The sequence below is a fragment of the Dromiciops gliroides genome, chromosome 2 (genome assembly GCF_019393635.1).
Source record: "Dromiciops gliroides isolate mDroGli1 chromosome 2, mDroGli1.pri, whole genome shotgun sequence".
In the NCBI taxonomy this organism is placed as follows: Eukaryota; Metazoa; Chordata; class Mammalia; order Microbiotheria; family Microbiotheriidae; genus Dromiciops; species Dromiciops gliroides.
Window position 1 is genome coordinate 655,716,785 of NC_057862.1, and position 14,800 is coordinate 655,731,584.

The window sequence follows — 14,800 nt, forward strand, 5'->3', positions numbered from 1 at the left end:
AGACACTTAACACTTACTAGCTGTGTGACCCTGGGCAAGTCACTTAATCCTCACTGCCCCCCCCCAAAAAAAAACAAAAACAAAAAAACAAAGATAAAACAAAACAACAACCAAAACACCAAACAAACAAACAAAAAAGAAGTGTATTGCAACTCCCTGGAAACTTGAACCTGTTATGGGGGATTTCCTCCAAATTGCATTCCTTCTTTCTAGCTTTTCTGTTACTATCAAGGGCACCACGACCCTTGTCTTTCGTCGACCTGGCCCCCAAGTTTAGTACACTCCTTGACTTTTCACTCAACCAAAACGGCTGATTCACGCTCAAATCTTTGTCAGAGCATTCCTTGTATAGAAACCCTTCTCTCCATCTCCAGTTACCATCCTAACACCCATTTTCATGACCACTTACCTAGACTACTGTAACAGCCCCTGAATTAGTCTCACTGACTCCATGCAGCTGCCAAAGTTATTTTCATCAGACTCCCTGTCTAATCATGCCATTCTCCTATTTGCTAAGTTGCAGTGGCTCCCTATTACCTTCAAGACGGAGTATAAAAAATCCTCTTTGGCATTTAAAACTCTTCTAACCCAAACCTTTCCCATCTTTCCAGTTTTCCTATGTACTTGACTCTCACTAGGATCCAGCTGCATTAACCTTCCTTGCACAGGACGCTGCTCCAGCTCTTGTCTTTACGCATTTATTTGCCGTGGCCATCCATCAGGCTTGAATCCTCTCTTCTTCACCTCTGACTCTGAAATTCCTTGCTCAAGACAGTTCAAACTGGAGGCCTATCTCTGCCATTTTCTTACCTTCTCTCCCTCCCTCACGGTCTTGCAATAAAGGCTCCTCTAGAGGAGTAAGGAAGGATAAGGTTAGATAAGTAGGTAATAAAATGAGAATGTTTGCGAAAGTACTCTGTAAAGTATTATTAATACCAACTTTTTAGTCCTACTCTTGGCCTCTCTATCTCTTCCTGCATTCTCTTCTGCAGAACCTGGACCCTGGTAATTTCTATTGTACACTAGGCAGGCATTTTGGTTTTTCTGGAAGTTCTGCTGATAGGTGAAAAGGGGTAAAGAATCTCAGATTTGCACCCCAAATGACACTACATATACCATCCATTTTGTAAGTTTAATTTGCAAGTCACATTTTAACAAGAAGTTAAAGGGCAAAATGCAAGAAGTAGGTTATATCTTATATCCAAAAGGAATAAAAACTAATTTCATGTGTACTTTATTGAAAGGTTATTTGGTGACTGGGATTCAGTTGAATATGCATTAGTGGGGGAAGCTAGGTGGCACAGTGGATAAAGCACTGGCCTTGGATTCAGGAGGCCCTGAATTCAGAATCCAACCTCAGACACTTGACACTTACTAGCTGTATGACCCTGGGCAAGTCACTTAACCCACATTGCCCTGCAAAACAAAAACAAAACAAACAAAAAACCAAGAATATGTACTTAGCACCATGTAATCAGTCACTGTGCTGGGCCACTATAGATAGACAAAAATGAAAGAGTCCCTGTCCTCTAAGGCTTACAGTCTACTGGGACAGGAACAAATTCCCTCATTCACTTTTTAGTTTAAAATTCAGTTCCGTTTAACCTAAACATCACTAAGGGACAGAAAATGATACAGTCTACCCGGATGTTAAAAAACCAGGAAATATGGATACCAATTAAGGGAAAAACACCTCTGCCAGCCCCAGTCAAATGAAAGACCTATCTATAGATCCCTATTGCATGTTATTTGTTAACCTTCAATTTTAAGAAACATAATGCTGCTTAAAGACAGAACACTTTAAGCCAGACCTCAAAGCATTTCCCAGGAGTTTCTGACCACAGACCTGCCTTCCCATCTCCACGAAAGCTGGGTAAGTTCTCAGAAAGTTACTTAGCAAGGACCGCAGGTAAGTTACTATGGGGTACTAAAATTCATACTATTGCCGATGTTCCAGCCTCACCCCAAACCCACTTCTGAATAGCAGCAAGAAGTATCAATGACCTATATAAAGGAAAACACTTCCTAGCACATGACTGCTGGCCCAAGTTTATTAAGTCCAAAGTTTTCACCGAGTCATTCATGGGCTCCTGCTACTGGTTAGGACAAGGCTGGGGACCAACAAATGGAGTGGAGAAATCTCTTTCTGTTCATGTGCTTTCAGGAACAGTGGGGGGAATTTGGGAAACAGTAGTTAAGCTAGGAGGATATTAAGCCATGATACTTTCAAAGAACTGTTCAAACCCAGAAAGTCCAATTATTCTGCTCCATCTAATTTATCCCTTATCTCTCTCATCTAGTAGACTGTATTGAACATTCAATAAATCTGTTGGAATGAACTGAATTATGCAAAAGCCAGGTCTTTGCCCGTTTTGCTCTATCAAGGGTGGATTGCTCCTTAGGAGAGGACAAAATAGGACCTTGTCTGTTCAAAGTGAAGAACCAAATTCCCTTTTTCTTCTTGTGATCAGATTAGATTTGCAAGAGCTCATCTGGCTCTTGTCCTTCAGCATGCACACTTCTTCCTTGTCAGGGAGGAAGTTTTCCCTGCTGGAGCTTCCCAGTCTCAAGGAACTTAGATCTAGGCCTCACAGAACTTCAAGATCCTTTTCCTTCAAAGATACTGAAATGAACCCAGGAGTAGTAACAACAGCAGGAGCAGCAACAATGATAATAATATTATTACTTATTCAGCAAGCTACCCCATATTTGTTGAACACGTTTTCCTTATCATTTAAATGCCTCAGAACGGAGGCAGAAAATGGACTGGATGCTCATTCCTATTTGACAGAGAGGGAAACAGTTATGACAGGGAATAAAGGCCTAAGATCTCACTGGAATGGCTGATCTGCCTTCTAGTCTCAGGCTTTGCCCATTTTATTTGCATAAATGTGACAGTCTGTATCAATATCAACTTCCACATCCCCAAATTAAGCTTCTCCTTTAAGACCTGATTTCTCCAAATCTTGTGGTTGCTGCACATTGCTCCATTTTCCACCCTCCCTCCTTCATGCTGATGTGCTATTTTAACAGCTGCCCTAGTTCTGCCTGTCTCTGGGATCACCTGAAGGGATGAACAGTCAGAAGAATCAAGAGAAGCAACCAGGGGGTAAAGGATAGAAAGAAGGGGGAGGGGAGGAGAGGATAGGATGAGATTTTAGGGGCTGGCTTAGACACCCTTCTAGCCCAGCCTCTTCCAGAGAGGAACCAGACATCATGCCACTCTCCTCATTCAGTTCTTGGTTGTGAGCCAAGAAGTATTCTTTTCCTGTCATATCCTTATGGTGTTTGAAGATAAATAAAATAGGACTTGATTCATGGCTTTGATTAAATGGATTTATTACAGCTGGAAGTTCAAAGGGGAAGCACATGACTGACTGCTCTTCTTTAAGATTCTGCATATAATCTAGGGCACTGTCTCTTGCAGTTGCCGTGGATCCCCATTTCCTCCCCCATAACACTGCATAGTTCATTTGGTGCTCTGGTGTGGGTCAGTTACAGCTCCAGAATCCTCTTGGTCAAGGAGAGAATCAACAGGTCTGGCTTTTTCCAACTTCTGACTCTACAGTCCACAAGCCTCCCAAACATCCCACGTGAGATTTACTTTTGCTCCTTTGGGCTTGTGATATGGCCTACCTGTCCCCAAAGAGATCTGGAAGTGGCCAATAATGTACTGACTGGTCCCCTAAGCAGATGCTAAAAAGAACAACCCTGACAGTAATAAAAAGGTGACATTCCAAACTGAAGACTACAGCTCTACCAGGGGGTACCTGATTAAGCTCTTTCTTGCTGGGGGGGGGGGGAGAAGGCCTATATATTAATACAGGATCGAGTCCAGTTCTTCAGGAATAGACTATTTTCCTAGTTCTTCTCCATTTGTGATTTAGCTTCTTTAGCTTTCTTAAGGTTCTGAATAACAACAGTATGTGCAGAGGCAGTCCAGAAACCATTGCACAATTATGCAGTACCTAGCCAGTGGAAGCCAGAGCCTCAGTCCTCTTTTCAAAGGCCCCATATAAATCCCCACTTCCCTTCGATACTTTCGGGGCCCTTGTTTTCCTTTGTGTGAGCCCTTCCACCATTTCCATGGACCACAAATGTTTTCTGCCTCAGCTAAGGACAGCCACTTTGTGGCCAACCTCCTGATGAATTTTTCTGAACGAGGTTCCAATGACATGATGGGCCTGGCATGAAGTTCTGCAAAGGTCCCACACCTGATGACTTTGCAGTGAGGAAGAATCTCTTACTCTCTGACAGAATGAGATCCCTGATTCTCCCCTTGCACGTTCAGTGGTCAATTACCCATTCTGATATAAAACAAATCAGAAGGCCTTGCATGATGAAGACTTGGATTTTTTTTTCTTTTTCCCATTAGCTATCCATTCATCCTTCCCCACAGTTGGCTTTTCTTTAGCATCTTACTCAAGTGAAAACACAGATCACAGCCAAAAGCAGAGTAAGACTTCTGAAGAAGCTGCATGGAGGTACCATGATGCCAAAATGAGAACAAACTAACCCTGAAACGTGTTCACAATTCTGATTCAAAGAAGGGCTATACGAGAATGAATGAAAGTAAGGCAACTACTCAAAGCTATCAAGGTGTAGACCACATTTGAAAATCCTTGTTTTCAACTGTCTCATTATTACTGAAAGGCAATCAAAATGCATTTATTAAGCCTTGACTATGAGCCGGCTACTGCGGATGATACCACTACCACCACCACCACCACCCCTACCATGGCTACTGCTGCTGTTGCTGTTGCTACTACTACTGATAATAACAGCCAGCATTTCTACATAACTCTCAAGTTTGTAAAGCACTTTACATGTTACCTTATTTGAGTCTTGAAACAACCCTGTGGGGTAGGAACTATTATTCTTCCCATTTTATAGATGAGGAAATTGAGATTCAAAGAAGTCAAGTGATTTGCCCAGCATCACACTGCTAATGAGCATCCTGTATTTTCCTGTGTTTTCAGGTCTAGCACTCTCTCCACTGGAGCAACTCAATGACCAGAAGAAAGTTGGATTAAGAAGAGTAGATGGGAGGTAATCTCAGAGAGGATGGCACTAGCAGTTTGTTGGGGCTGAGACTTGAAGGAAGCAAGGGAAGCCAAGAGGTGAAGGTGAAGAAGAGCATCTTGGGCACAGGAACTGCAGATGGAGCAGAGAGGGAGCCAGTGTGGCTGGACGTTAGAGGGTGTACTGACTGGCAGGCGTTCAGGCAAGGATGGGCCCACCTGGCGCTGGAGGAGGCACGGCGGGCTTGCCAACATCGTCAGGAGGGGCTCTCTGCAGTGGGGAGGGGTGAGGCCATGATGGGACTCCCTAAATCGGCCAGTTGTTCTTTGAGGAGCTTCAGTTGAAGTCTAAGAACCCAACTATGTTTAATTGGGTCATGGAACAAGATTTGTGGGGGAATGAGGCCTGCCTTCTGCATTCATTTCAGTTAACCCAAGTGTAGAAGACATCCACTGACTGAAAGAGAAGTGGTTTTAATCTAGAGAAACTGTACCATTTCAACCCAGTATTTGGGCCTTAGTCTCACCACTTGGAAATCTGGAAGGCAAAAATAAGATTTTTGTCTTTTATAAAAAGTAAAGTAATAAAAAGTATTAATCACTTTTTTATCACTCACCCACAGAGGGAGGTCAATGAGTAGATTCCCATCTTTCTTAAACAAAGATCTATTTTCTACTTGTCTTTCAATCCTTAAACATTTTCTCTGTTCTTTAGTTCCTTCTTTAAATAGCATGAGTTCTGATGAGGGCAGGGGCCAGGTCTTTCTCTGTTTATATCTCTCCTAGGACTGAGCTGAGCGCTCTACACAGTGCCTAATGTTTGCTGAAAGATGAAAGTTGAGATCATGTGTGTGTCAGGCACCAAAGTGACACCAAAAGAAGTATTCTTCAAAAGATGACTTTTTAGCATGCACAGGAGCTTCTTGGAATGAAGCAGCTCCAATGAGTCTATCTACACAAAAAATGGTTGTCAGGTTCCCCAAGGAAGAATTCTCAGACATGTAAGGGATGAATGAAGAAATGGACAGTGTGTAAATGTTTACTGATTGATTGCAAGCATCCCATTTCCTAGAGCATTCCTGGGTGGCAGGGAAGGTGTGGGCTAAACATCCTTTCAGCTAAGTGGAAAGCAGACATATTTCCCAGAAGCAACAGTCATAAGCCATTAATGTCTGGCCATTAATGACTAATAGAGGTGTATTTCCTCTCCCCGTGCACTCCCTAACCTGGTATTTTTCCACAGAAAGACCCAGAAGAGTAATTAAAGACATTTGGGGTTTGGTTTGTTTTTTTGGTGAGGAGATGAAAGGGGAAATCTCAGAGGTGGAAGGGACCTCAGATCAGCAAGTCTAGATCATATCTGGGCAGGAATTTCCTTTACAACATCTTCGATAAGCGGTCACAGAATCAGCAGCTAGGTGGCTTAATGTATAGAGTGCCAGGCCTGGAGTCAAGAAGACTTGAAATCAAATCCAGCCTCAGGAACTTGACAGTGGTGTGCCCCTGGGCAAGTCCAATTAACTGCTGGCTGCCTCAGTTTTCCAGTTTTTCCCCAGCTCTTTCAATCATTAAGGTTTCCAGTATCCTTACCATCGTCATCCTCCTCTGGATGCGGTGCCCTGCTGGTGGAGTTACGAACTGATCCAACCATTCTGGAGAACAATTTGAACTATGCTCCAAAGGCTATAAAACTGTGCATACTCTTTGATCTAGCAATACCACAACTGTGTCTGTATCCCAAGGAGATTTTTTTTTAAAGGGGTGGGTGGAGGACCTATTTGTACAAAAATATAACAGCTCTTTTTGTAGTGGCAAAGAATTGGAAACTGAGTGGATGGCCATCAACTGGGGAATGGCTGAACAAGTTGTGGCGTATGATTATTAGGGAATATTACTGTGCTATAAGAAATGATGACAGGTAGGTTTTGGAAAAGCCGGAAAAGACTTATATGAACTGATGCAAAATGAAATGAGCAGAACCAGTAACAGCAGTGCTGTACAACTATCGACTGTGAATGACTCAGCTGTTCTCAGCAATACAATGACCCAGGGCTCATGATGAAAAATGTTATCCACCTCCAGAGAGAGAACTGATAGAGTCTGAATGAATATCAAAGCATACTGTTTTTCCCTTTCTGAGTTTATTTCATGTATTTTTTCCTTTGGGTCTGTGTCTTCTTTCATAACATGACTAATAAGTTTTCCAAAACTGAACACATATAACCTATATCAAATTGCTTAGTCTCAAGGAAGAGGAAAGTAAAGGAGGGAGAGAGAAAATTTGGAACTCAAAAAAAAAAAAAGAATATTAAAAATTGTCTTTATGGGGTAACTGGGCAAAAATACAATCTGACATAGAAATAGATGTAGTGCCCACAACTCAACACAATACTCCAGGTATGTTCTCTGGAGAACAAAGTAGAGTGGGATGATAATCTCCTTTTATTATTCTGGACACTATGGCACTATGAATGCAGCTGGCTGAAGACTGAAACAGTCTGCCGCCGTCTGTGACTCATGCTGAGCTTGCATTCCATTAAAAGGCCCAGAGGTCTTTTTCATTTGCCTCACTGTACTTTTACAGTAGATCTTTAAAAATCTAAGTGCAGAATTTGACAATTATCTATATTGAATTTCATCTTATTAAATTGGGTCCATTATTCCAACCCATGAGATTCTTTCGATTGCAAATCTTTCACCTAACAAATTTGCTTGCTGTCTGCTTTCTTACCCCAGCTTTATGCTCTGATAAGCTGACCATCTATGCCTTCATCTATCATTGATAAAAATGGGAAACAGAACAGGTTCATATGCTGATCCTTTGATCAAACTTCACTTCAATATAGTCACAGGCTCAAACACTTAGAGCTAGAAGGTACATTAAGTCATCCAGTCCCACAATACTTTACAGATGAAGTAACTGAGGTCCAAAAAGATAGAACGACGTGCCTAAGGCCACACTGGTGGTAAGTGGCAGGGATGGGGGGGTTTAAACCCAGGTCACTAATTCTAAATCCCGGGATCTTTCCATTGTACCATGCTGCTTCCCTGGGAAGTCACAACATTGAGAAGGTCAAAAATTCCAAAATGGCCTTAAGTGAGATCCTAAGGTATTTGTTAGGGTGTAGCAGCATGATGGCTTTAAGTCATCAGACAGTTAACTGATGTTCCTGAGCAAGATTTTTTCTTAGGTCAAACCTAACAAGATATAGATGGTAAAGCCTTGTTTTTTGTTTGAAAGCCATTCACTTGTTCCCCAACCAGAATATTAGTTGGAGGATGGAAGACTTAAAGGTGTACAGAATTCTTAGGGCTGATGCATGTTTAGTCATCTGGAATTGTCTACAAGCGAGATAAACTTTCTTTTTTAGCTGGACTGGGAAACATCAGTCCAGCTATAAAATACTCATCATGCTGCTCCCCATTTTCACCTCATTTCTAGATACTACACCTCTCCACATGCTATCAGGAGAGCACACAAAGAAAGGACTTTTCAATTCTACTCCTGGGTGTTGCCGAAGCATACTCATCACGCCAGCTGTGAGCACAATTTCCCAGCCTTCCTTCTACTTCCCAAGGGATGAGTCGGGAAAGAAACCATCTTTCTTAAAAAGGGCAAAGAGGATAATTATAATTCCAAGAGAGAAGTCCATGACCCCTTCACCCATGGGACTTAATGGAATGTCCCAAGACAAGTCACTTAAAGTTAACCCTAGGAAATATGCAGTGTTTAATCAGGTCAACAATCCTACTGTCAAGACTCACGAGGTTTATTGTTTATTGTCTCTCCAATGGACTTTCCTAAATGAAACAAATTTTGACTTCGACTTACCTTGCTATGGTTTCACGAGTTTTTCAGGCCCCAAATTATTTTTTGATTCAGTCAAGAGACCAAACTATAAGTGAAATCTGTATGCTTGGGGAGGAAGAAAAGGGTGAAGGACACAGAGGGAAAGAACATATGTTAAGTTCCTTAAGGGTGATCCTATATTAAGTTAATAGTTTATTTCTGGACTTCCGAAGCCACCTGCTGCTCACTTTATTGTCTAGATAGCCAATGCCAAGAATGGAAAAAATGTACAACTATTACCAATGGATCAGGTTGAATACAGTATTTAGATTACTGGAAAATGGAATTTATATTCACTAAGTGATACTTTCTGCATTGTATGGAAAACCTGATCGTCTCAAACACTTTACCTTCTAATGTAGGCAAGTCCTTTGAATAAGAAGAAAATCACCAGAAAGCCAGAGTCATCTATGGACCATCTTATTAATTGTCTAATCAAAACATTCTGATTTACTCTATCGGACAGAAACTAGCAGTTTAAGCACATTTTTCCACTGTAGACTGATATTTGCCATTTGGTAAAATGAAAGTTAGCTGGCAGGCTCCTTGCCCAGGCTTTACTCCTCCTAAAGCAAAGATCACACCTTCTTACTGAAACATTTTCAACACTCTGGGCTCAGCTAATGCAAGTCAATGGAGGAGGTAGCTATGGGCACATGTTTTCTCATGTAAAAGCTGGGGGGGGGGGGCGGGGAGGGAGAGGAAGGGGAGGGATAAGAATACCCTGGTCTAAAATGATTCATTTGGTAGAATTAAGCCCCTTAAAAGAACTCCCAGATGTGGGCTTCTCCAGTCAAAGGAGCAAAATTCAAAACAAACAAACAACAACAACAACAACAAAAAAACTGGGATAAAGCTCCAAGCTGATAAGAAAAGTTTCATTTGCTAATGCTCCACTCCAAATACCACATTAAACATGATTCAATGGGGATGCTGACTCATTTTTTCCTCTACTTTGGACAAGCAATGACTCCCTTGGCTATTTATTATGAGGAGGGTGGGTTCGAAGCTAGATATGCTCTAGATAGTCAAAGGAACTTCCCATTGAGACCATCTGATACTCGCTACCTAAAGAGGTAATTTATCCTACTGACTTAAAACAATGACCGAAATCCAGATTGGCAGTGAAAGCATCCTGTTTGTTACCCTTCACTTCCCAGACCATTGTTGAAGCTATATAAGAGTATTCTGTAATCAGGGCTATGTTGCTAATAGTGAAGAGGGAGAAATAAGATTCTGTGGAGTTCCATGTCAGTAGTAGGGAGTGTGGCCTGCTTATGGCATTAAGTAGATGAACCCCCTAGAAGGTTTCTTGAAGTACCTTTTTTTTTTTTTTTAGGATATACACACACACACACACACAATCACATTAAACATTTCTGCATTAGTCATGCTATGAAAGAAGAATAAGAGCAAAAAGGAAAAACCTCAAAAAAGAAAAACAAAAAAAATAGAGATAGTATGGTTCAATCTGCATCTAGATTCCATAGTTTGTTTTTATTTTTTTCCTGGATTTGGAGAGCATTTTCCATCATGAGTCCTTTGGAATTATCTTGGACCATTGTATTGCTGAGAAGATTCAAGTCTATCACAGTCGATCAACACATAATGTTGTTGATACTGTGTACAATGTTCTCCTGGTTCTGCTTATTTCACTCAGCATCGGTTCATCTAAGTCCTTAAAGGTTTCCCTGAAATCTGCCTTCTCATTGTTTCTTACGGCACAATAGTATTCCATTACATTCATGTATCACAACTTGTTCAGCCATTCCCCAATTGATGGGCAGCCCCTCAATTTCCAATTCCTTGCCACCACAAAAAGAACAGCTATAAATATTTTTGTATATGTGGGTCCCTATGATCTCTGTGGAAAAGACCTAATAGTACTATTGCTGGGTCAAAGGGTATACAAAGCTTTATAGCCCTTTGGGCACAGTTCCAAATTGCTCTCCAGAATGGTTGGATCAGTTCACAGCTCCACCAACAATGCATTAGTGTTCCAATTTTTCCACAGCTTCTCCAATACTTATTATTTTCCTTTTTTGTCATAGGTGTGAGGTGGTACCTCAGAGCTGTTTTAATTTGCATTTCTCTAATCAATAGTGACAGAGTATTTTTTCATATGGCAATAGATAGCTTTGATTTCTTCATCAGTTTTCTGCCTATTCATATCCTTTGACCATTTCTCAATTGGGGAATGACTTGGATTCTTATAGATTTGATTTAGTTCCCAATATATTTTAGAAATGAGGCCTTTATCAGAAATACTGGCTATAAAAATTGTTCTCCAGCTTTCTGCCTCCCTTCTTGAAGTACTTTTCAAAAGTGAGCTTTCTTCTCAAATTTTGATTCTTCCCTCCTCATCTACAGTGGGATAGCTGTGGGTGATGGTTAGCAGCCAGGTAGTTGAGTAACTACTGATTTCTCATCAATCATGTTTCTTGAGAAACCCTCCACAACAGAACAGAACAGAAAGAACTGCTGTAAAAGAATAGCAGCATTTCTGTGACTGTATTTCAGAGTATGTTAATGAGCACTTCTATTTGTTTGTTCAACACAGTGAGTATTTATTCCCAGCATATTGAGCACTAGGCCCATGGGTGATATAAAGGATTCAAAGTCCAATCAATCAATCAATCAGTAAAAATTTATTAAGCACCTACTGTATGTGTCAGGCACTGTTAATGCAAAAAGAGTAAAATGATAGTCCTTGTCCTCAAGGTGCTTACAATCTTACAGAAGAGACAATATGCAAACAATGTGCAAAAACCTGGACATCATAAATAAGAAATAATTAACAGAGGGAAGAAATTTAGCAGGAACTTAAATTTGAAACCAATGAAGTCAGAAGTCTAGGCAGGGGAAGGGGAGCATTTCAGGCATAGGGAAAGCCAGGGAGAATGCCCAGAGCTGAGAGATGGAACAGCCAGGAGGCGGGGTCACTGGATCAAAGAGGACAAGTTGGGGAGTAAGGTGTAAGACTGGAAAGGTAGTAAGGGCCAAACAGAGCATTTTCTATTTGATGATTTATTTTGTTTTGTTGTTGCTGTTTGTCCTTTATTACTGAAGAGGACTGTGACCTTGGGGTGATGCCATGACTTGCACTGAATTGGATTTAAGTGAGGGAGGGCTGTGCAAGGTCATCAGCCTCACTGTCTCCTCTCCAGTCGTCCTGATGTATATTTGATGATGGAGGGAATAGGGAGCCAGTCCTGGCGCTTCACAGGACTGGCCCTCTGGGACTCCATAAAAAGAGGGGGCTACTGGTGTTGGAGTTTACTGAATAGGAAAATGGCACGACTGGACCTCTGCTTTAGGAAAATCGCTTTAGTGGCTAAATGGAAGATGTATTTCAGTGGGAAGAGACTGGAGGCAGGCAAACCCCCCAGAAGCTATTGCAATAATCCAAGTGTGAGGTGACCTGCACCAGGGAGTGGCAGAGGAGAGAAGAGAGTATGTTTGAGAGATGCTGCGGAGGGAAGATCAAAAGACCTTGGCAACAGCTTGGATATGGAGGGTGATGAGATAGTGAAGAGTCCAGGATGACTGCCAGGTGGCGGACTGGGAGGACTAGAAGGAGGCTGCTGCCCTCCACAGGAGGAGGGAAGGTGTGGGGCAGGGAGGGTCTGGGGGAAAGGCACGGAGTTCTTTGTTGTTTAAAATGTCTAATGGACATCCAGTTTGAGATGCCTGAAAGGCAGACGGAGATGCCACATCAGATGCCAGCAGAGAGTTTGGGGCAGGACAAGCAGATTTAAGAATCATCAGCAAAGAGATGGCAATGAAATCCACGGGAACTAATGAGGTCATCAACTGAAGTAGTATAGATGGAGAAGGGGGCCAGGACAGAACCCTGAGGGAAACCTAAGGTCAGAGGGAGGCGCTAGAGGAAGAGCCAGCAAAGAAGACAGAGAAGGAGCTGTCAGAGAGGTGGGCTAAAGGCCTACAGAAAGGGGAGAGAGATCAGCAGTGTCAGAGGCTGCAGAAAGCTCCGGAGGGATGAGGACAGACAAAAGTCCAAGATCACCTTGTGTTTTAAGGAGCTCTCCATCTAATCAGATACGCATCCGAGGCAACAGCCAAGATTGGATGAACAAACACTAGGAGCTGTCTGGCTGGTGTTGGGAGCAAATAGCCCTAATTCCATGGATAGGGAACTGGAAGGCACCCCAGGAATCCTCTAAAACGGACGAGGAAACAAAGGCCCAGAGATGGAGAGTGGCTTGTTCAAGGAGACCCTGGAAGTCCCAGGCCGGAATTCGAACCCAGATCCAGTGACTCCAAGGTGTTACATCACCTTTAGTCTAGCCCCCTCTTTTTATGGAGTCCCAGAGGGCCAGCCCTGTGAAGCGCCAGGACTGGACTCCAAACCCAGGAAAGGGGCAGCCAATTGGGAGTAAAAGAAACACTCAGCTGCTTCCTCTGGGGGGTTTCCTCTGGGACAGAGACCTGGTCCAAACACATGCAGCGCTGGGCTTCTCAGTCTCCAAGGGGGCTTCATTTCAGAGCTGTCTTGTGTTTCACTCCTAAGGCTCAGAACAAAAGCAGACAGGACCTTGGGCAGGGAGGTGTGCAAGCAAGCAAGCGCTTGGTTCCTTAAGCCTGGTGGGCTGTTCTTGGTGATTGAAGGGGACAAAACCAAGCCTGGTTGGCTTAGCACAGTGAGTAATTTAAAAGCAGCACAAGGTGGGGCAGCGAGATGGCGCAGTGGTTAAAGCACCGGCCTGGGATTCAGGAGGACCTGAGTTCAAATGCGGCCTCAGACACTTGACACTTACTTAGCTGTGTGACTCTGAGCAAGTCACTTAACCCCCACTGCCTGCAAAATAAATAAATAAATAAATAAATAAATTTTTAAAAAAAGCAGCACAAGGAACCTGAGTCAGAATACCTTAGTCCAAATTGGACATCACCAGTTGTGTGACCTTGGACAAGTCACTTAAACTTCTGGGCAAAACAGAGACCATAAAAGTCCGACCTCCCGGGATTGTAGTGAGGATCAAATGAGGTAACAATTGTAAAGCACTTTAAAAGTCTTAAAATGCTATGTAAATGCTAGCCTTTATTATGCCAAACGAAGGACTTTATATTTGACCGTGGAGGTGTTAGGACACCAGGGGAACTGACTGACAGAGGGATGATATGGTCAGATCTGCACTTTCAGAAAATCACTCTGGCAACCAGAGGAGACAGACTGGAGTTAAAGAGACCAAGTAGATGGCTAGTGCAATAGAGCAGGTGAGAGGTGAGGGGCCGCCACAAGTACAGTGAGGGCATAAACAAGATGTGGCCGTGGGGTGAGTGTGCTTAGCAGGCAGGGCTAAACAACTAGATTCTAAGGCTGCACGGCTGGGGGGGGGTACCCTCGGTACTAAAAGGGAAATTTGGAAGAGAGGGTAGAATAGTCATGAGCTTTGTTTTGAATACTCCGTGTTTGAGATGCCTATGGGACAGCGTGCAAGATGTACAAAAGGGACTGTGTGTTGTGGGACTGTAGTTCAGGAGGAGCAACTAGGACTGGAATTACACATCTGGAAATCATTTGAATAGAGATGATCATTTAACCTAATGTAACTGATGAGATCACCAAGTAGGATAATACAGAGGAAAACACTATGGTGGCCATTTCATTAAGTTCCAGGTCACTGCTGTCAAAAGCACGGGGTTGCATGTTGACTTAGAAAACCACAAATTAACATTATCTATATTCTATTGCATTTTTATTTATTTTGGAAAACATTCCCCAACTGCATTTTAATCTGGATCTGGCCCAGCCACATAAGTTTGACATGTTGGCTCTGGGAAACTCACTGAAACTCTCAATTACAGAGCAGGAGTAAAGCTGCATGAAGTGAGAGGTCTGCAATGGGAATTCCTGGTCCATGAATACATGCAAAACATTTTGCCAAGGACTGTGGTAAACAGAGAT

General features: G+C 42.5%; 1 protein-coding gene across 3 annotated transcripts in view; it reads right to left on the reverse strand.

Annotated features, from left to right (window-relative positions):
* Window positions 1–14,800, reverse strand: part of ZNRF1 (zinc and ring finger 1) — an 87,952-nt gene that overhangs the window by 25,266 nt on the left and 47,886 nt on the right. The window lies entirely within an intron of this gene.